Genomic DNA, 20,625 nt, shown 5'->3' on the forward strand with positions numbered 1-20,625 from the left:
GGACTGACTGAGCTTAATTTCTTAAAGTAATGATGGCCACTCGTTTTTCTTTACTTAGCTGCTTTTTTCTTGCCATAATACAAATTCTAACAGTCTATTCAGTAGGACTATCAGCTGCGTATCCACCAGACTTCTGCACAACACAACTGATGGTCCCAACCCCATTTATAAGGCAAGAAATCCCACTTATTAAACCTGACAGGGCACACCTGTGAAGTGAAAACCATTTCCGGTGACTACCTCTTGAAGCTCATCAAGAGAATGCCAAGAGTGTGCAAAGCTGTCAGCAAAGCAAAAGGTGGCTACTTTGAAGAACCTAGAATATAAGACATATTTTCAGTTGTTTCACACTTTTTTGTTAAGTACATAATTCCACATGTGTTAATTCATAGTTTTGATGCCTTCAGTGTGAATGTACAATTTTCAAAGTCATGAAAATACAGAAAAATCTTTAAATGAGAAGGTGTGTCCAAACTTTTGGTCTGTACTGTATATATATATACACACACACACATATTGTGGTTGGTGGGGGCTGTGGCAGCGTAGCGGGGCACAGGAGGAAGGAGCCATCTGCTGCAGACTACACTGTGCCCGCTGCTAAATAAAATGAATATTCGCTGCTTCCCACGCCCATGGATGTGGGGAGAAGGGAATATTCATTCTCCTTAATAGCGCTCACAGTGTAGCTGCAACACGGCTACTGTTGCGGCTCGGTGGTCACGTGTGCCCACTATTAAAAAGAATGAATATTCACTACTCCCCACTCCCATGGGCGTAGGGAGTAGAGAATATTCATGATCTTTAATAGCAGGCACATGTGATCGTCGAAAAGCTGCAGGAGCCGCGCTGCGGCTACACTGTGAGCGCTATTAAGGAGAGTGAATAGTCACTGACGTGAATAGTCACGTCAATAGTCCCAGGGTGGGGAGCAGTGACTATTCCGGCAGCTCATCTCCCCATGTGAGGGCATACCAGGATGGGGATTGGGGAGCCATGCATACCAGGATAGGAATGAGGGGTGTTATGCATACCAGGATGGGGATAGGGATTGGGGTGCCATGCATACCAGGATGAGGGATTGGGGTGCAATGCATACCAGGATGGAGGGGTGTCATGCATACCAGGATGGAGGGGTACCATGCATACCAGGATGGGGATTGGGGTGCCATGCCTACCAGGATAGGGATGGGGGATGCCATGCATTGCATACCAGGATGGGGGATTGGGGTGCCATACATACCAGGATGGGGATTGGGGTGCCATACATACCAGGATGGAGGATTGCAGTGCCTTGCATACCAGGATGGAGGATTGGGGTGCAATGCATACCAGCATGAGGTGAGCCATGCATATCAGGATGAGGGATTAGGGGGGCCATGCATACCAGGAAGAGGGATGAGGGGTGCCATGCATACCAGGATTAGGGGTGCCATGCATATCAGGAAAAGGTATGAGGGAGTGCCATGCATACCAGGATGGGGATGAGGGGTGCCATGCATACCAGGATTGGGATGAGGGGTGCCATGCATACCAGGATGGGGATGAGGGGTGCCATGTATACCAGGATGAGGATGAGGGTGCCATGCATACCAGGATGGGGATGAGGGGTGCCATGCATACCAGGATGGGGATGAGGGGTGCCATGCATACCAGGATTGGGATGAGGGGTGCCATGCATACCAGGATGGGGATGAGGGGTGCCATGCATACCAGGATGGGGATTGTTGGGGTTCCGTGCAGGATGGGGGATTGGGGTGCAATGCATACCAGGATGGAGGGATGCCATGCATACCAGGAGGGGGATGAGGGCCACGTATAACAGGAAGGAGGGGGGCATATATACCAGTATGGGGGTTATTAACAGAATTGAGGGACATTACCCCTATAACAGTGTCAGCAGTAGACCCTCTCTCCCTTAACGGTGCATCATGACCACATTTTTTGCTTACATTTTTTTTCTACTTTCCTTTTCTATAGGTGCTTCCTATGGTCCGGTGCGTCTTATAGTGCGAAAAATATGGTACCTCACTGGCTGAGGTGTATCTGTACGACTCCTCACTGGTACTCTCAAAGTACATTCAATGAGGGCTACACGCTCCTTGCAGTGGTATTTCATCTTCAGTTTTCCGTAGGAGAACTGTAGCTTCCTCTCTAGACAATTGTTGGCTTAAATCCTGTTAGTCGAAGATAAGGAATCATCCTTATCATTTCCCTTCCGCTGACATCCCCACTATCATCATGGGTGACTTCAACATCCCCATTGACACTTCCCTCTCACCTGCCTCTAAGCTTTTATCTCTCACTTTCTCTTTCGGCCTCGCTCAATGGTCCTCCACAGACTTGCACAAAGATGGCCATACTCTGGACCTCATCTTCACCCGCCTCTGTTCCCTATCTAAAATCTCTTACTCACCTCTCCTTCTTTCTGACCACAACCTACTTACATTCTCTTCCCTCTCCTCTCCAGATGCACAATCCCCACTCCACAAACCTGCACACCCTCGTAGAAATCTTAAACACCTTGATCTACATTCACTTTCTGAGTCTCTTCTCCCTCTTGCAAACATAAGTTCCTTACACAATGCAGATGCTACCGCTTTATAGAACACCACTATATCTGCAGCTCTCAAATCGGCTTCCCCTCTCAGGCATACCAAAGCTCACAAAATTAACAGGCAACCCTGGCACACCAGCCTGACTAAAGAACTAAGGCAGGCGTCCAGAGTTGCTGAGCGGAGATAGAAAAGATCCCACTCCAAAGAGCACTTCATCACAATGAAACAGTCCCTCACTACTTTCAAGTCCACACTCACTGCAGCAAAGCAAACATTCTTCCCATCTCTCATATCTTCCCTGTCTCACAACCCTAAACAGCTATTCAACACTTTCAGTCTCTCCTCCATCCTCCAAGCACGTCCTCCCTCTCCAATCATCTCAGCTGAAGACTTTGCCTCATTCTTCAAGCAGAAGATTGATAACATCAGAGAAAGCTTTGGCCGACAACCCCCACAGCCCCTGCTCATATCTACTTAGCACTCCTCCTCTAAAACCAGCTTCTCCGCCATCACGGAAGATCAACTTTCTGCTCTACTCTCAAGATCACGTCTCACCACAATGACTCTCCCTAGTCCCACAAGCTTGCTGCCCCGGGGTAACCGTGGACTCTGATCTCTCCTTCAAACCACATATCCAAGCCCTTTCCACTTCCTGCCGACTTCAACTAAAAAATATTTCCCAGATCCGTACGTTCCTTACTTAAGAATCTGCAAAAACACCAAGGTTACTTACCGGTAGCTGGTTTTTCCTGAGCCCATGACAGCACACCTTGAGAGAGAGGATCCGCCCCACCAAGGACAGGAAACCGTCTGAAATAAAAGGGCGGTACCTCTCCCTCGCTTCAGTTGTTTACAGAGCATTGAGAGGACCTCCCTAAACAGGTTAGGCACATAACCAACACCACAATATACATATACACACCACCCCAAACAGTGCACACCAGGGTGTGAGAAACATAGAAAAAATAAGGGGGGGGGGAACTACGGGTGCTGTCATGGGCTCAGGAAAAACCGGCTACCGGTAAGTAACCTTGGTGTTTTCCCCTCCCCCATGACAGCACACCTTGAGAGAATTTTGGAGAATTTATGAGCACCCTAGGGAGGGACCACCGCCTGAAGTACCCTTCTCCCAAAGGTGAGATCAGAAGAGGATAGATCCAACCGATAGTGCTTAAAGAAGGTGGATGGTGTAGACCAAGTAGCAGCCCTACATATCTGCTGGATCGAGACGTCTGCTCTCTCTGCCCAGGAGGTTGCAACGGCTCTGGTGGAATGAGCCCTCACATTGTCCGGGGCTGGAACCCCTGTGGACGTATAGGCTAAGCAAATGGCCTCCCTGAGCCACCTAGAGATGGTACCCTTGGACACCCCGTGACCTTTCCTACACCCTTGAAAGGCCAGGAACAGAGAACCGTCTTTCCTCCACAGACTAGTCATGTGAATGTACTGTAGCAGGGACCTCCTAACATCTAGGCTATGGAACCTGACTTCCCCTGGGTTCTTGGGATTGCTGCAGAACGAGGGTAGCACAATCTCCTGACTACGGTGAAATCTAGATACCACCTTGGGAAGGTATGCTGGATCTGGCCGCAAGGTGACCCTATCCTCAAAGATTTGTGTGTAAGGAGGATTAACCGAAAGGGCCTGCAGATCACCCACCCTACGGGCTGACGTTAAGGCCACTAGGAGGATGGTCTTAAGGGTGAGAATTTTTGGAGAAACCTTGTGTAGAGGTTCAAATGGTTCACTAGTAAGAGCGTTCAAGACTAAGTTCAGGTCCCAAGGAGGAACACCCAAGGATCTAACCGGTCCTGCTCTGGCACAGGACTTGATAAACCTCGAGATCCACCTATTCCCAGCCAGATTACAATTGTAGAGTGCTCCCAAAGCTGAAACTTGAACCTTAAGGGTCCCTGTAGCTAGACCCAGGTCCCGCCCCTTTTGTAGAAATTCCAGGATCCCTCTGATCGGAGGTTTGCTCGATAGCGGGATATCTATAAACTCTAGGAATTTACCCCAAACCCTGCTATAAATCTTAGTTGTAATTGGTTTTCTGCTCCCCAATAAAGTAGAAACTAAGCCTGGTGAAAACCCCTTGCTACTCAATAGCGACCTCTCAAATTCCATGCCGAAAGATGGAACCCCCTGGCCTGGGCATGGAATACTGGTCCCTGCATGAGAAGGTCCGGCCTCTCTGGTAGAATCCAGGGATCTGACACCGACATTAGCCGAAGCAGAGAGAACCAAGGCCTCTTGGGCCAAAAAGGGGCTATCAAAATCACCCTGGCGCCTTCCTCCCGGATCTTCCTCACCACTACTGGAATCATCACTAATGGCGGAAAGGCATAGGCCTTCCTGAACCCCCAAGGAATCTGGAGGGCATCTACGGCATGGGGATTTTCTGCCGGATTTAGGGAGCAAAATCTCTGCACCTTTCTGTTTGCCCTTGTGGCGAACAGGTCTATGTCTGGCTGCCCCCATAACTGGACAATCTGATGGAAGACCTCCGGGTTCAACCCCCACTCCCCCTGTCTTAGGGTATGGCGGCTTAGAAAATCTGCTTTCACGTTTTCTATCCCCTTTATGTGAAGGGCGCTGAGGGATAGGAGGTTTCGCTCTGCTAGACCAAGGATCCTGTCTGCCACCACCATCAGAGGGCGTGACCTTGTCCCTCCTTGGTGATTCACATAGGCTACTGCTGTCCGGTTGTCGGACCTGACCTGGACATGGTGATTTTGGATGTGAGGGAGGAAGCCCCTGAGGGATCTTTCTACGGCCCAAAGCTCCTTTAAGTTTGAGGATGCTCCCCCCTCGTGGTAAGCCCAGTGACCCTGTATTGCGAGTTCTGCCAGATGACCCCCCCATCCGGAACTGCTTGCGTCGGTCGTAATTACCCGATCTACTGGTCTGGGCCATTGAACGCCTGCGGTTAGATTTCCCCTGACTGTCCACCACGAAAGGGAATCTACTACTTGTGGGGAGAGAGAGAGCCTGCCTTCTAAATGCCCGTTGCAGGACCTCTGTGCTGACAGGACCTCCCACTGAAGCCGCCTCATATGCCCCTGGGCCCACATTACTGCTGGGAGACAGGCCGTCATAGAACCCAGGAGGGACATTGCCTCTCTCAGAGACATCTCTGGAGCTTGAATGGCCTTTGAGACTAATGCAATCAACCTGCAGATTTTGTCCTCTGGGAGGAAGCAGGTTTGGCGACGAGAGTCTAGGATTAGACCCAGAAAGGTCTGAGTCCTGGAGGGGGTTAGTCTTGATTTTTGGAAATTTACTAACCACCCCAGCTGATGCAACACTTCCGTGACCACTAGGAGCTGACTGGAGCAGTGGGCTTCTGTTTTCCTTATTATCAAGAAGTCATCTAAATATGGCACGATCACTACATTCTTGATCCGTAGGAAGGCTGTCACTTCTGCTATTAGTTTCGTAAATATTCTCGGGGCAATGGAGAGGCCAAAGGGTAGGGCAGCAAACTGAAAATGCCTCAGCTTCCCCTGAATAAACAGGGCTACTCTCAGATACTTCTGATACTCCGGATGGATTGGAACGTGATAATATGCGTCCTTCAAGTCTATTACAGCCATAAAGCAGTTGCGATGTAAGAGCTTCACTGCCGAGCTTACTGACTCCATCTTGAAAGTCTGGTTTTCTACTACTTGGTTCAGACTCCTGAGGTTGATGATGGTCCTTAAGGACCCGTTTGTTTTTTTTATCATGAATAGTGGGGAATAGAACCCCCTCCCTCTCTGTGTTGCTGGTACTTCGAGAAGGACCTGCTTTCCTACTAACTCTAACACTTCTGTTTCCAGGGCTAATTGTTCTTCCTGGACCTTTCGTAGGGGGGTAACCACAAAGGTCCGCCAGGGGGTCTGGCTGAACCGGATCTTCAGGCCCCCACTGATAATTTTCAGAATCCAGGGGTTTGCTGTTATCGCATCCCAAGCTGGAAGAAAGTGGGAAAGCCTTCCACCCACTTCCAGCCTGGCGTCATTGGGAGGATCTCTTCGAACTCGAGGATGGTCCTCCAAACATGTAGCCCGATTCTTTTTTGGACTTGGCTTCCCATTTCTTTTTGTCTCCCGGAGGACGACCCCGGTTAAATTTTCTCCTCCGAAAACTAAATCTTCTTGGTTCCCCCGAAAATCCGGGGAACCCTTTGGTTTTATCACCTGCTTTTTCCAACAGGTCTTCTAACTTTTGGCCAAACAGGAGTCTACCATCACATGGGAGGGAGCACAGTTTCTGTTTCGAAGGTAGGTCGCCTGGGCAACCTTTGAGCCACAAGGCCCGCCTGGCTGCGTTGGATAGTCCCGCTGCCCTAGCTGACAGTCTGACCGAGTCAGCTGAAGAGTCGGCCAGGAAGGCCGATGCTGTTTGTATTAGAGGTAGCTCTGCAAGTATTGCCTGTCTGGAGACCTTTTTATCTTTAAGCTGGTCTTCCAGCTGTTGGAGCCACATCATCAAGGACCTCGCCACACAGGTGCTAGCCACCGCTGGTTTTAGGCCACCTGCCGCCGCCTCCCACGTGTGGCGCAGGAAGGAGTCAGCTCTTTTATCCAGGGCATCTTTTAGGACGCCAGAGTCCTCCAAGGGCAGGGAAGATCTTTTCGATGACCTTGCCACAGTCCCGTCCACCTTGGGGATCTTATCCCAAGGTTCCGCATCCTTCTCTTCGAAGGGGTACCTTCTTTTGGAGAAGGAGGGTAAAGCCCCTGATCTCTCAGGTCTCCACTCCCGGTCAATGAGGCCCTGAATCTTACTGTTAACCGGAAATGAGCGTCTCTTCTTCTCTCCCAAGCCCGCAAACATGATGTCCTCCCGGGATTTAGATGCTCTCTCTTCCTCCAGACCCATGGTTGATCTTACTGCCCTAATCAGTCTGTCTGTATTCTCAATGGGGAAGCAGGGTCTACCGCCCCCCGATGAGGAAGAGGACGATGAATCCCACTGCTCCTCGGACTGGGAGGAATCAGAGATGGGGGAAACCTCTCTACGGGGCCTTTTCTTCCCTCTAAGGAACCCTTTCAGGGACCCCTGAACTTCTGCATGTACTATGGACTTTAAATCTGCACCAAAATCCCGGGAATTCTCAGCTATGGTTTTGGTCACACAGCCCTGGCAAAGTGGTTTCTGCCACTCTACTGAGAGAGAAGCTTGGCAAAGGGCACACATTCTATGCTTTTGCTTGGCACTACTCTTCTTAGGCTCCTAAAAAAAGGAAGCACATAAGAGACTTCCCGTTATTAACCAGTGACATTCACGAAGCTCACTCACCCTCGGAGGTCACAAACGGGTACCGGATTTGGAGGCTGTCGCGGAACCGATGATTCCGTTCTGGATGGTCCCGAGGCACTCGAAGCCTTACTCCTGCGGCTGCCACTACGATTACTCGAGCGGCTGTCTGTATACGATGCATCCCTCTGCTTTTTCTGTTGCTGAGGTGGGGGGGTAAGCTGCTGCTGCTCCTGGCTATCTGGATCAGCCATGTCTCAGAAGCGCACCACGCTTCCAGGATAGCTCCCCCCCCTTAAATATAGGGCCATCCAGCCTCCTCCGGTCTGTGGGCCCTCCCCCTTCCTCAGGCCGGAGCTCCGTTGAAAAAAAAAATAAAAAACCGGCCTGGGACGCTCCGATGGGCGCCGCCATCTTGGATCGGCGCCGCCTCCTGACGTCACCCAGCGCGCCGCTCCCAGCGTGCCCTGCGCCGTGACGTCAGGCGCGTCACACCCGGAAGCATTCCACACTGCAGGGGGAGGACGGCGCCGCGGTCTCCGGGAGGACAGAGCCTGCCTCACCGCGTGCGCCCCGCTCGGTGCAGAGACCCCAGGGGAAGCTGCGGACGGCGCTTCTGGGATACTGAACCCGGTGCACAGGCCAGTGCCCGCTCTTCCACACCGGGACAGCCCCAGGTAAGTCTTCTTTCTTCCAGACAGGTTCCCCATCAAGGACAGGAAACCAACTGAAGCGAGGGAGAGGTACCGCCCTTTTATTTCAGACGGTTTCCTGTCCTTGGTGGGGCGGATCCTCTCTCTCAAGGTGTGCTGTCATGGGGGAGGGGAAAACCATAGTCCATGCCCTCATCATCTCCCGCCTCAACTACTGCAACCTCCTGCTCTGTGTGGCCTCCCTTCTAACACTCTCGAACCCCTACAATTTATACTAAACTCTGCTGCCTGAGTAATCCACTTGTTCCCCCGCTATTCCCCAGCCTCTCCCCTCTGTCAATCCCTTCACTGGTTCACCATTACCCAGAGACTCCAGTACAATGCCCTAACCATGACATACAAAGCTATCCACAACCTGTTTCCTCCATACATAATTCCTGATATTAGAAAAAAAAAAAAAAAACACACACACTCTACTCAACCAACCCCATTCCCGGGTGCACTGCTCCGGTCTGTGCAGTATGAGTACTGAGGCTCCATACTACAGGTGTAATGTAGTGACATCATTGTGCCTGCGGTGCACAGAGACTCAGATTCACAGGCGAAGGCTGAATGATGGATCAGTGAGCTTTCGACTTCCTGATTCATTATCCTATTCAATGGTATTACTGTCACGGGAATGTGGATATAGCTGAAATTTTTATGACTGGGAAGGAGAGGGTGCCAGTTGCTGACCCGCACCGAGCCCTCTCAATTCACGGGCATTATAGTGTCCACATGGGCTGCCACTATGGATGATATGCCCCTGCCTATCCAACTATTGTGTGTGTTATGATCTGCAACATAAACTAAGGAAAGAAAAGGGAAAGCTGTCCCTACAGTAAGACTAAGCTGAATCCCTACGATGTAGCGGGCTGCCTGTTCCTTGTGAACAGACCCGCCTTCGTCCTTGGCTATTCTGAACGCAGACCTATAGAATTAAGGGAGGGGTCCCTAAAAGAACTAAGGACTGGGACAAAAAATGGGACACCTCCTAAACTGAAGTTGTTGCAGAGCAAAAAGGACAAACAGACAAAAAGTACTAAAGGTCCCAGAGGACCAAGAACTGACAGAGATAGGCACCGAAGCACCTGGCTATAGAGACAGTCAAAACAACACTGAAGTCCAGCAAAGCCAGAAGGGCGGAGCTGGAATATATAGGCAGCTGGTCACGTGACCGCAAAACACAAGATAGAAAAAACAAACAGGAGGGTTCTAACAGTGTGGTAAATATCTCATAGGTTCTGGGTTCATTAGTATCTGCACCAAGAATGGTGCTGAGTTTTCATTAATTGCCGTGGGGTAGTCGGTGAGATGGATGGTACAAAATTGTTGGTCTAATGGGTAGTACTGTGGAAAATCCTCCGCCTCCCAAATTAAAATATATGCACTAAAAACTGGACTAAACATATATACAGTATATATACTTAAAACTAGCAAAACTACAAGCTGAATGGCTTACCCTGTCCTGTACCTAAACAAAGCTGTTACGGCCTAAGTGCGGAGCTTCTAAGAGAAGACAATGGTCTCCCCCACTCACCGGTGGCTGTCCCTCAGAAGCCCTAGATAACCCTGATATACATATAATAAATAGTGTTGAGCGAGCATGCTCGACACTGCTCGGTACTCGCCCGAGCATCTCACTACTCGGGATGTTCGGCGAGCACCAAGCATTTCCGGGTTACTCGGGCGGGAGCTCGGGTCTCCGCCCTGCATATTTGGTGCTCTTTACAGAGCCAATGAACATGCAGGGATTGCCAGCCAGTCACTGCAATGCTGCAGCCATGTTGTTTGTGGGCATTACAGTGATTGGCTGGCCACACAGCGTCACTTCGAGTATTTAAAACCGGGCGCCGCCATCTTGGACACAGTCGCCCGGGATCAGACAGTGTAGGGTCAGTGCTGCTGAGTTAGGGAGAGATACATAGTGCAAAATAGGTAGTGTAGGGTCTCTAAAGCCTGCAAAATCAAACAAACAGTCCTTCTCAGGACTAATATCCATCCCAGATATCAGGCATGCAGGCAGGCAGGCTGTATAGGAGACGCTGTGGTTATACCAACAAACACTGCTTTAAGTCCTGTGTGCTCCTGCTGGTCAAATTGCTAGACTTATCCCCAGGTCTCAGGGGCCAGAAAAATCCTTTTTTTTTTTCATCTAAATCCTTTTTTTCCCTCAGTCAGACTGTACAAATACCTGTCTTATTAACCTATTGGTATCCCCCCCCAAAAAAAAATTCCTCTTCCATGGTTCAAATCGGTAATCCACCTTTTTGCATAAAAAAAAACATTTTGAGTGTCTCGCTGACTTTTCAGACACAAATATAATTGTTTAAAAGATTCTGGTGTAGGCCAGAGAACTAGAACTCTTCCACGGTTCAAATCTCCTTTTTATTACCCTTTTGCCATTGATAGTGCGAGTGTAAGTTATTTTACTTAATTTACAATGGGCAAGGCGCATGGCAAGGGACGTGGAACTGGAAATTCTGGTGATGGGGCGTGCAGAGGACGGGGGCCGTGGCAAAGGTGAAAATGTGCCACAACAAACAGCCACATCTTCTCGCTCCCAGTTCTTGACTGAATTACTAGGGAAGCACACAACAACAAGACCACTATTGCGAACTGATCAGTGTGAACAGGTTATTAATTGGATAGCAGATAATTCTTCCAGTCACCTGGGCACCACCACCTCCGGTCTGTCTTCCACATGGTCAAGTCTTAGTAGCCGTGACTCTCGACCGCATACTCCTCCTCACCCTGATGCTCCTTCCTCCCACCATGCCGAGTGTCGTCAGACAGGTACTGATCCCACAGTTGGACACTCTGAAGAGCTGTTCACTGGTCCATTTCCATATTTGGGCCCCTCGTCTGCTCTGCTTGAAGTGGTGGAAGAGGAGATCCCATGTAGCGATGGCCAAATATTTGAACAGCCACGGCCATAGGAAGGCGACGCTGGCAATTTGTCACAAGAGGTGGACGATGACGAGACACAATTGCCACAAAGTGATGAGGAGGACCGTGGCGCGGAAGTGGAAGAGGTAGTGGATGATCTAGTAACTGACCCAATGTGGCAGGAGGACACGCAGAGCGAGGCCAGCAGCACACAGGGGGAGGGAGGCAGAGTACCCCCAACAGGCAGAAAGAAGCAGTGTGGTGGCCGCACACAGAAGGCGGGCAAGCGTTCCCCGTAACACCAACACGTGGGACGTTGCCAGTACAACCGGTAGGTCTTCCAGAGTCTGGAATTTTTTTAAAGACTCTGCTGATAACCCCAAAAAGGCCATTTGTACCACCTGCCAGGCCAGCATCAGCAGGGGTGGCAAAACTACCAGCCTGACCACCACCAGCATGATCAGGCACATGTCAGAAAAGCACCCGACTTTGTGGGGCGAACCCCAGGGTCCACGACCAGTGTCAGCGGGTGTCACCATTGATTCTTCCGCTGTTGTGCATGTAAGAGAACCCCCTGTTGTGCGTGCATGGCAATCCCCTGTCCATACAGCATGCAAAGATGCCCCCTCCTCTCAGTCTTCACTTGTTATGGCAGTTTCTCAAGAAACAGCATCAACATCCACGTCCCACCGCAGCGTACAGTTGTCCATATCCCAGACCTTTGTACGAAAGAGCAAATTCGCAGCCAATGCACCACAGGCCACAGTCCTAAATTTGCACATTTCATGACTGCTTGCATTGGAAATGCTGCCTTTTAGGCTGGTGGAGACGGAATCCTTCCGCAACCTTATGGCGGTGGCCGTCCCTCGGTTCTCGGTCTCCAGCCGACACTATTTTGCCAAGTGTGCCATCCCCGCACTACACAAGCACGTGTCCCAAAACATCTGCCATGCCCTCAACAACACAGTTACTGAGAGAGTCCACCTGACAACGGACACGTGGACAAGGGCTTGTGGCCAGGGACGGTACATCTCCCCGACGGCACACTGGGTAAACATAGTGGAAGCCGGGACCCAGTCAGACCTTGGGACAAAATAAATCCTCCCTACACCTATGTCAGTCAGAGTTGCCCCCACAGTGTACAGCTCCTGCGCATCATCCTCCTCCTCCTCATGTTCAGCCTCCATCTCAGATATCACCACATCAGTTACAAGCTGGAAGCACTGCAGTACTGCCTCACCCAAGCGGCAACAGGCTGTGCTGAAACTCATAAGCTTAGGTGATAAACCTCACACTGCTTGTGAGTTGTAGACAGCTGTGAAAGAGCAGGCAGATCTGTGGCTGAGACCGCTGAACCTACATCCAGGCATGGCCGTGTGTGACAATGGCCGTAACCTGGTGGCGGCTCTGAGGCGAGGCAAGATCACACACGTACCATGCCTGGCTCATGTGCTTAACCTCTTGGTTCAGCGGTTTCTTAAATCGTACTCCGAGTTGCCAGATCTGCTCGTCAAAGTACGCCGCCTCTCAGCTAATTTTCGCAAGTCAGCTACAGCTTCCGCCACCCTTGCTGTGTTGCAGCAGCGTTTGCAGTTTCCGGCACACCAACTGGTGTGTGATGTCCCCACACGTTGGAACTCTACCCTCCATATGTTGCAAAGGATTTGTAAGCAGAAGAGAGCAGTTGTGGAGTACCAGCTGCAACAAGGCCGTCGATATTCAGGTCAGACTCCACACATAAGACCTCAGGAGTGGACCTGGATGTCTGACATATTTACCATCCTGACAAACTTTGAGGAGTCCACCAACATGGTGAGTGGCGATGACGCCATCATTAGCATCAGCATCCCACTTGTCTGTCTTTAGCAACGCTCTCTGCAGAGAATTAAAGAGGAGGCATTGCAGCCAGAGTATGATGAGATGGATCAAGAAGCCGTAGCAGGCGATTACACAAAGCCCAGCCTCATCTCATCCCAACGTGCATTGGGGGACAATGAGGGAGAGGAGGAAGAACAGGAGCTGGTATCATGCGCTGTAGACGGTAGTACCTGTACAACTGTCATACCGTCGGTTCAGCGTGGGTGGCCTGTGGACAGGGGAGAGGAGGAGGAGAGCATGGTCAGTCATCATCTTGGTGAGAACACGGAAGTCTTGCCCGTTACCAGTCTGGCACACATGGCTGACTTTATGTTACGCTGCCTTAACCTTGACCCTCGCGTTGTCAAAATGTTGGGTGACAGTCATTACTGGTTGGTGACACTTTTAGACCCACGCTGCAAGGAGAATGTTCACTCTCTTATTCCTGAGGTGGAGAGGTCTACAAAAATGGGGCAGTACCAGAAGGCCCTTGCTGCAGAACTGTTAAAAAAATTCCCATCTGAACATGCTAGCGGCAGAGGTCACAGTTCGTTGCCCAACCAAGGCGTACAGGCGAGAGAGATGCAACTCCAATCCAGCAGAAGCAGGGGAACACTGTCAACGTTCTGGGACAGTTTTCTGAGACCCGTCCAGCTTACAGGCCCTGAGGCGCGGGGTACTCTCACAAGGAGTGGAAAGCTTCAAAAGATTGTGAGGGAGTACCGTGCCCACCGTACCAGCGTCCTCCGTGAGTCCTCTGTGCCTTTTAATTATTGGGTATCCAAGCTGGACACTTGGAATGAACTTGCTCTGTACGCCTTGGAGGTCCTGGCCTGGCCTGCCACTAGCGTGTTATCAGAGCGTGTTTTTAGTGCCGCTGGGAGAATTATAACTGATAAGCGCACTCGCCTGTCAACTGACAATGCTGACAAGCTGACCCTTATCAAAATGAACATGGGCTAGATTGGGCCAGACTTCTCATCACCACCAAATGACAGCAGAGTAACATAAAGTCAAATCCACTGTGTTATTTCGGGAGGTGTATTCCCATGCACCGCTTCACACCCACACATGGGTATACGCTTCCTCATTTTGGCCGTATTTTGCTCTTCTCCTTATCCTCAGCCTCCATCACCACTATACCACCAGCGTGACCGTGGTCCGTGTTGCCAGCATTGCAAGTTCCTCCGTCATAATTTTTGGCAGCTTTTGCTTGGAAGGCATAGGCAAAGACAATGGGAGACCCACTCTCCCATAATGGGAATAATGTTTTTAATATGCTATACTGCATGGCTCTTGTACGGGGCATTGCAAGTTCCTCCGTCCTAATCTTTGGCAGCTTTTGCTTGGAAGGCATAGGCAAAGATTATGGGAGACCCACTCCCCCATAATGGGAATAATCTTTTTAATATGCTATACTGCATGGCTCTTGTACGGGGAATTGCAAGTTCCTCCGTCCTAATTTTTGGTAGCTTTTGATTGGAAGACATAGGCAAAGACTATGGGAGACCCACTCCCCAATAATGGGAATAATGTTTTTAATATGCTGTACTGCATGGCTCTTGCATTAAAACCATCTTACTAAGCAACAGTGACCTCCACGTCTCTTCCACGGGGAATTGATATTGTCTTTTTATTCCACTCTAACCTCCACGTCTCTTCCAAGGGGAATTAAAACCGTCTTGTTAAACCACTCTGAACTCCACGTCTCTTCCAAGGGGCATTAAAACAGTCTTGTTAAACCACTCTGAACTCCACGTCTCTTTCAAGGGGCATTAAAACAGTTTTGTTAAACCACTCTGAACTCCACGTCTCTTCCAAGGGGCATTAAAACCGTCATGTTAAGCTACTGTGACCTCCACGTCTCTTCCAAGGGGCATTAAAACCGTCTTGTTAAACCACTCTGAACTCCACAGCTCTTCCAAGGGGAATTGAAATGTTGTTTTTAATTACCTCTAACCTCCACGACTCTTCCAACGGGCATTGCATTTCCTCCTAATTTTAGTCAGCTTTTGCTTTTCAATGCAAAGGGAAAACTAAGGGAGACCCACTCCCCTATAATGGGTAGAAGGTTTTTAGTACGCTGTAATCCACGTCTGTTTCAAGGGGCATTGCAGTTCCTCATAATTTTTGGAAAGACTTCCATTCACTGCTTAGGCCAACAGTGTACAGGAGACCCAGTTGCTATAAATGGAAAAAACGGTTTAGTTAAGGCCCTCTGACCTCCATGTCAATTCCAAGGGGCATTGGAGTGCATCGAAATTTTTGGTAGGCATTGCACTCACTGTATGCCCTATAACTGTGTAGCCGAACCGCTCCTTTTGGTACAGAAACATATACTACAAGACATGTGTGGTTGACTGGCCTGATATTGATGTGAATGGTCCCTGTTCCTCCTGCTCGTTCTCCTTTGCCACCACCTCATCCATCATTCTTCACCTGAAGCTTTGTTTTAACGGGACTCATAGAACTGGGATAGTAGCCCAAGTATCACGGTGAGCTCGGCCCGAGCTTCGAGCACCCGAGCATTTTAGTGCTCGCTCAACACTAATAATAAATACACTGATACATTAAATAGGACCACGTATGTCTCAAGGTATATATATAAAGGAAAGGATATGATACTCATCAGAGAATGTTTCAATAATCCGCCTCAACCCATTTCCCCAACAGGTTCATCAGGAGGCTTCATACAGGGATGATAATTCATGATGTTCAGCATAGTGTGTCTAATAGCCAGGTGTCCATGTTTAAAAATCCCACTTCATCCAAAACCCCTCCCCAGATTAGGATACCCATTCCCTTTCCTAGATGTGAATTGTCATAGAATATATAGAATGTAGTCTGTCTACAATAATGTATTGCGCTTGTGCTATTTTTCATGTGCGAGAGGTCCGATAATGTCCATCCCCTAGTGTCCTTGTCCGGAAGTAATGTGCTATAAACTTTAACGGCAGATAAACTGATTGCTGCCACGCTACTCGTACCCTTCAATGCACATGACCATAGTTATGCATTCCACGCCGGAGAGCATCTAGGGTCATTGTTTACGATTGTGCATGTCCGGACGTGTGTGTTCCACGCCTGAGAGCATACTGAATTTGGATTGCATTCCTCCAATATACAGGGTGGTGATATCAACTTCCTGTTTGTGGCACATTAGTATATGGGAGGGGGAAAACTTTTCCAGATGGGTGGTGACCATGGTGGCCATTTTGAAGTTGGCCATTTTGGATCCAACTTTATTTTTTCAATGGGAAGAGGGTCATGTGACACATCAAACTTATTGAGAATGTCATAAGAAAAACAATGGTGTGCTTAGTTTTAATGTAACTTTATTCTTTCATGAGTTATTTACAAGTTTATGACCACTTATAAAATGTGTTCAAAGTGCTGCCCATTGTGTTGGATTGTCAATGCAACCCTCTTCTCCCACTCTTGACACACTGATAGCAGCACCGCATAAGAAATTCTAGCACAGGCTTCCAGTATCAGTTGTTTCAAATGCTGCACATCTCGTATCTTCACAGCATAGACAATTGCCTTCAGATGACCCCAAAGATAAAAGTCTAAGGGGGTCAGATCGGGAGACTTTGGTGGCCAATCAACTGGCCCACGATGACCAATCCACTTTCCAGGAAACTGTTCATGTAGGAATGCTCAGACCTGACACCCATAATGTGGTGGTGACCATCTTGTTGGAAAAACTCAGGGAATGTGCCATCTTCAGTGCATAAAGAGGGCAACATATCATCATGTAGCAATTTCAGATATCCAGTGGCATTGAGGTTTCCAATGATGAAGAATGGCCCCACTATCTTTGTACCCCATATACCATACCATACCATCAAGATATGAGATGTGCAACATCTGAAACAACGGATACTGGAAGCCTGTGCTAACATTTCTTCTGCGGTGCTGCTATCAGTGTGTCAAGAGTGGGAGAAGAGGGTTGCATTGACAATCCAACACAATGGGCAGCACTTTGAACACATTTTATAAGTGGTCATAAACTTGTAAAAAACTCATGAAAGAATAAAGTTATGTTAAAACTAAGCAAACCACTGTTTTTCTTACGAAATTCTCAATAAGTTTGATGTGTCACATGACCCTCTTCCCATTGAAAAAAATAAAGTTTGATTCAAAATGGCCAACTTTAAAATGGCTACCTTGGTCACCACCCATCTGGAAAAGTTTCCCCCCTCCCATATACTAATGTGCCATAAACAGGAAGTTGATATCACCAACCATTCCCATTTAATTTAGGTGTATCCATATAAATGGCCCACCCTGTAGAAAAGTCCTGTCTCTGAGATTAGCATCATGTGAGACTAAAAACAAGTATTGCACATCCTCCCATCATGCAATAGGCATGTAGATCTACTTTATCACTACATAAAATATGGGATGATGGCCCACAGTATATTCCTTAATGGTCAAATTTGACCCTTATTGCATAGAGACACACAAGGAACACCACACTTGTTAGTTACTAAATAGTATAAGTGGGATATAACTGATAAGTAATAATTCTGATATAGAAGCTCAGATCTCTTGATGAAGTAAAACAATATGTGAACCTCATTCACAGGGAACTGAGTAGCAATGGGTAGAGTATAAAATCCAAAAATGTAATTCAGAATATGGATGTATTCACACAAAACAGGCACAGGAAATTTGCTCATCGAGTCAATTAGGGGCTCGTGAATCCAGTCTGGAAATCCACTCTCTTTCCTTTTTGAGGATACATCTATTGTGATCACCTCTTCTCACATTGGGTTTAACCACCTCAATGATGCAAAAAGAGATGTTTCTGGTTTTACCTCGATGTACACTGTTCATGTGTCTCAATAATGGGGTGTCCTGACCATGGCATAAATTACCCAAATGCCCCCCACCCTCCTCCTAGACTCCCTCTTGGTTGTGCATACATATTCTAGGGGACAGGTGCATGTGACCATATATAGAAGTCCCGAGGTTTTACAGTTGGAATAATCCCTCTGGAAAAAGGCTTTACTTGCAGAGGAACTCAAGAAAGATTTACATGGCCCCATCCTATTATATGTACAACATTCTCCAGATCTAAAGAAACCACAGATTCTTCTATCTAGCCATGTCCCCTTCGGTGCAGGTTTTTATAGAAACTATGCACTAAATGGTCCCTAATTGACCGACCCTTTCTGAAAGTTATTGTGGGAGTAGATCCCACAGCACCCTCAGGTCCGGGTCAACCACATGTATATCCCAGTGTTTTCTGAGGATATTTAAAATATGGTCACTCTGATAGATGTAAGTTCTTATTACCCTTGTTATCCCATATTTTTCTTGGTCTCTTGGTTAGGTATGGAGGAGTGTCTGTCTCTCCTGCTTTTCTGCAAACGATCGTGCAGAATCCAAAATGTACTGTGGATACCTTTTTTCCTGAATCTGGTGTTCATGTCTATTGCCTGTATATTAAAATCTGTGACATTAGAACAGTTCCTTCTCAGCCTTAAAAATTGGCCCTTGCGTATTCCCTTTTTCAGTGGGATGGGGTGGTGGGTATCCCACTTCAATAGTTTATTAGTGCTTGTAGGTTTATGATAGATGAGTGTTCCTGGGGTCCCATCCTGTTCTTTCTTGATTGGTACATCCAGGAAAGGCAACTGGTTATAACCAAACTCTGATGTAAATCTAGGGCCCACTCTAATGATGTTGAGTCCCCTGAAAAACTCAAGAAATTGTTCACTCGTTCCTGACCAGATGACAAAAATTTCAGAAATATAATTATACCATACCCCAATATATGGATGCCACCACCTATGACCATCCCTGAATATTGTGGCTTCCTCCCACCAGCCCAGGAGTAGGTTAGCGTACAAGGGGGCACAGGGGCTCCCCATCACAGTACCCCTGAGCTGGTGGAAGTTCTTCATGTCAGAAAGAAAGAAGTTATGAGTAAGAGTGAATTTTAGAAGATCCTCAATGATCTATTGCTACACTCTACTGATCCCGATTTGAAAAAATGTCTTACTCCTCTGATACCATCCTCATGCGGTATATTACTGTACAAAGCCTCGATATCTAGTAAGGCCTGCTCCCATGTAGGGGAGCAGCCAAAGGAAAACAAATTCCAGAGGGATTATTCCAACTGCAGGACCTCAGGCGCTACTATGGGAACATTATACTGTGTGGGGGCATCATACATACTACATAAGGGGCATAATGGGGGCATTACACTGTGTGGGGGCATCATACATCCTGCATAAGGGGCATAATGGGGGCATTACACTGTGTGGGGGCATCATACATCCTGCATAAGGGGCATAATGGGGGCATTACTCTGTGTGGGGGCACCATACATACTACACTAGGGGCATAATGGGGGCATTACACTGTGTGGCGGCATCAAACATCCTGCATAAGGGGCATAATGGGGCATTACACTGTGTGGGGGCATCATACATACTGCATAAGGGCATAATGGGGGCATTACACTGTGTGGGGAGATCATACATCCTGCATAAGGGGCATAATGGGGGCATCATACATACTACATAAAGGGCATAATGGGGGCATTTCACTGTGTGGGGGCATCATACATCCTGCATAAGGGGCATAATGGGGGCATCATAGATACTACATAAAGGGCATAATGGGGGCATTACACTGTGTGGGGGCATCATACATCCTGCATAAGGGGCATAATGGGGGCATTACACTGTGTGGGGGCATCATACATCCTGCATAAGGGGCATAATGAGGGCATTACACATACTGCATAAGGGGCATAATGGGGGCATTACACTGTGTGGGGGCATCATACATCCTGCACAAGGGGCATAATGGGGGCATTACACTGTGGGGGCATCATACATCCCGCATAAGGGCATAATGGGGGCATTACACTGTGGGGTCAGTAAAGGGGTCCTGTACTATGAGAACAATACGTTTCCTCCCTTCCTGTCTCCATAGTTGGGTCGTATGTATCTATTACATGAAACAGAACAAAAACCTTATGATTCTTACAAAGGGGCAACACAAGACCCCAAAAAAGTCTCCGTGCTGAAGGGGTTAATGCCCCCTGCGCCCAGTAATGGGGTCTCCACATACCTCCACCTGCAGAGCCGCCACCACATATATGGCTGCTCTGTGCGCACAGGAGCTGTGATGAGGTCACAGGAGGGGAGGAGTCAGGGGTCACATGATCAGGGGCCTCAGTGGATGCAGGACTCTGCTGTGCTGGTTGTCATGGTGCTGGATGAGCTGAAGTTTATGTGTGGGGTCAGGAGGGGTTTACAGTGTGGATGTAGCAGAGCCGCGTGTGTACGAGGTGTACGGAGCGGAGCCGTGTGTGTACGAGGTGTACGGAGCAGAGCCGCGTGTGTACGAGGTGTACGGAGCGGAGC

At 48.5% G+C, this 20,625-nt stretch overlaps 1 protein-coding gene across 1 annotated transcript in view; it reads right to left on the bottom strand.

Moving 5' to 3' along the window:
- LOC141191545 (uncharacterized) overlaps positions 1 to 20,394 on the bottom strand; it is a 75,659-nt gene extending 55,265 nt beyond the window's left edge. The window contains exon 1 of the mRNA XM_073661442.1: positions 20,330 to 20,394. The gene's annotated coding sequence lies outside the window, so the exon portion shown is untranslated. The remainder of the gene's footprint in view (positions 1 to 20,329) is intronic.
- Positions 20,395 to 20,625: the final 231 nt, after the last annotated feature.

Source organism: Phyllobates terribilis, unplaced genomic scaffold (assembly GCF_046119375.1).
Source record: "Phyllobates terribilis strain yellow unplaced genomic scaffold, ASM4611937v1 Scaffold_47__1_contigs__length_9908305, whole genome shotgun sequence".
NCBI lineage: Eukaryota > Metazoa > Chordata > Amphibia > Anura > Dendrobatidae > Phyllobates > Phyllobates terribilis.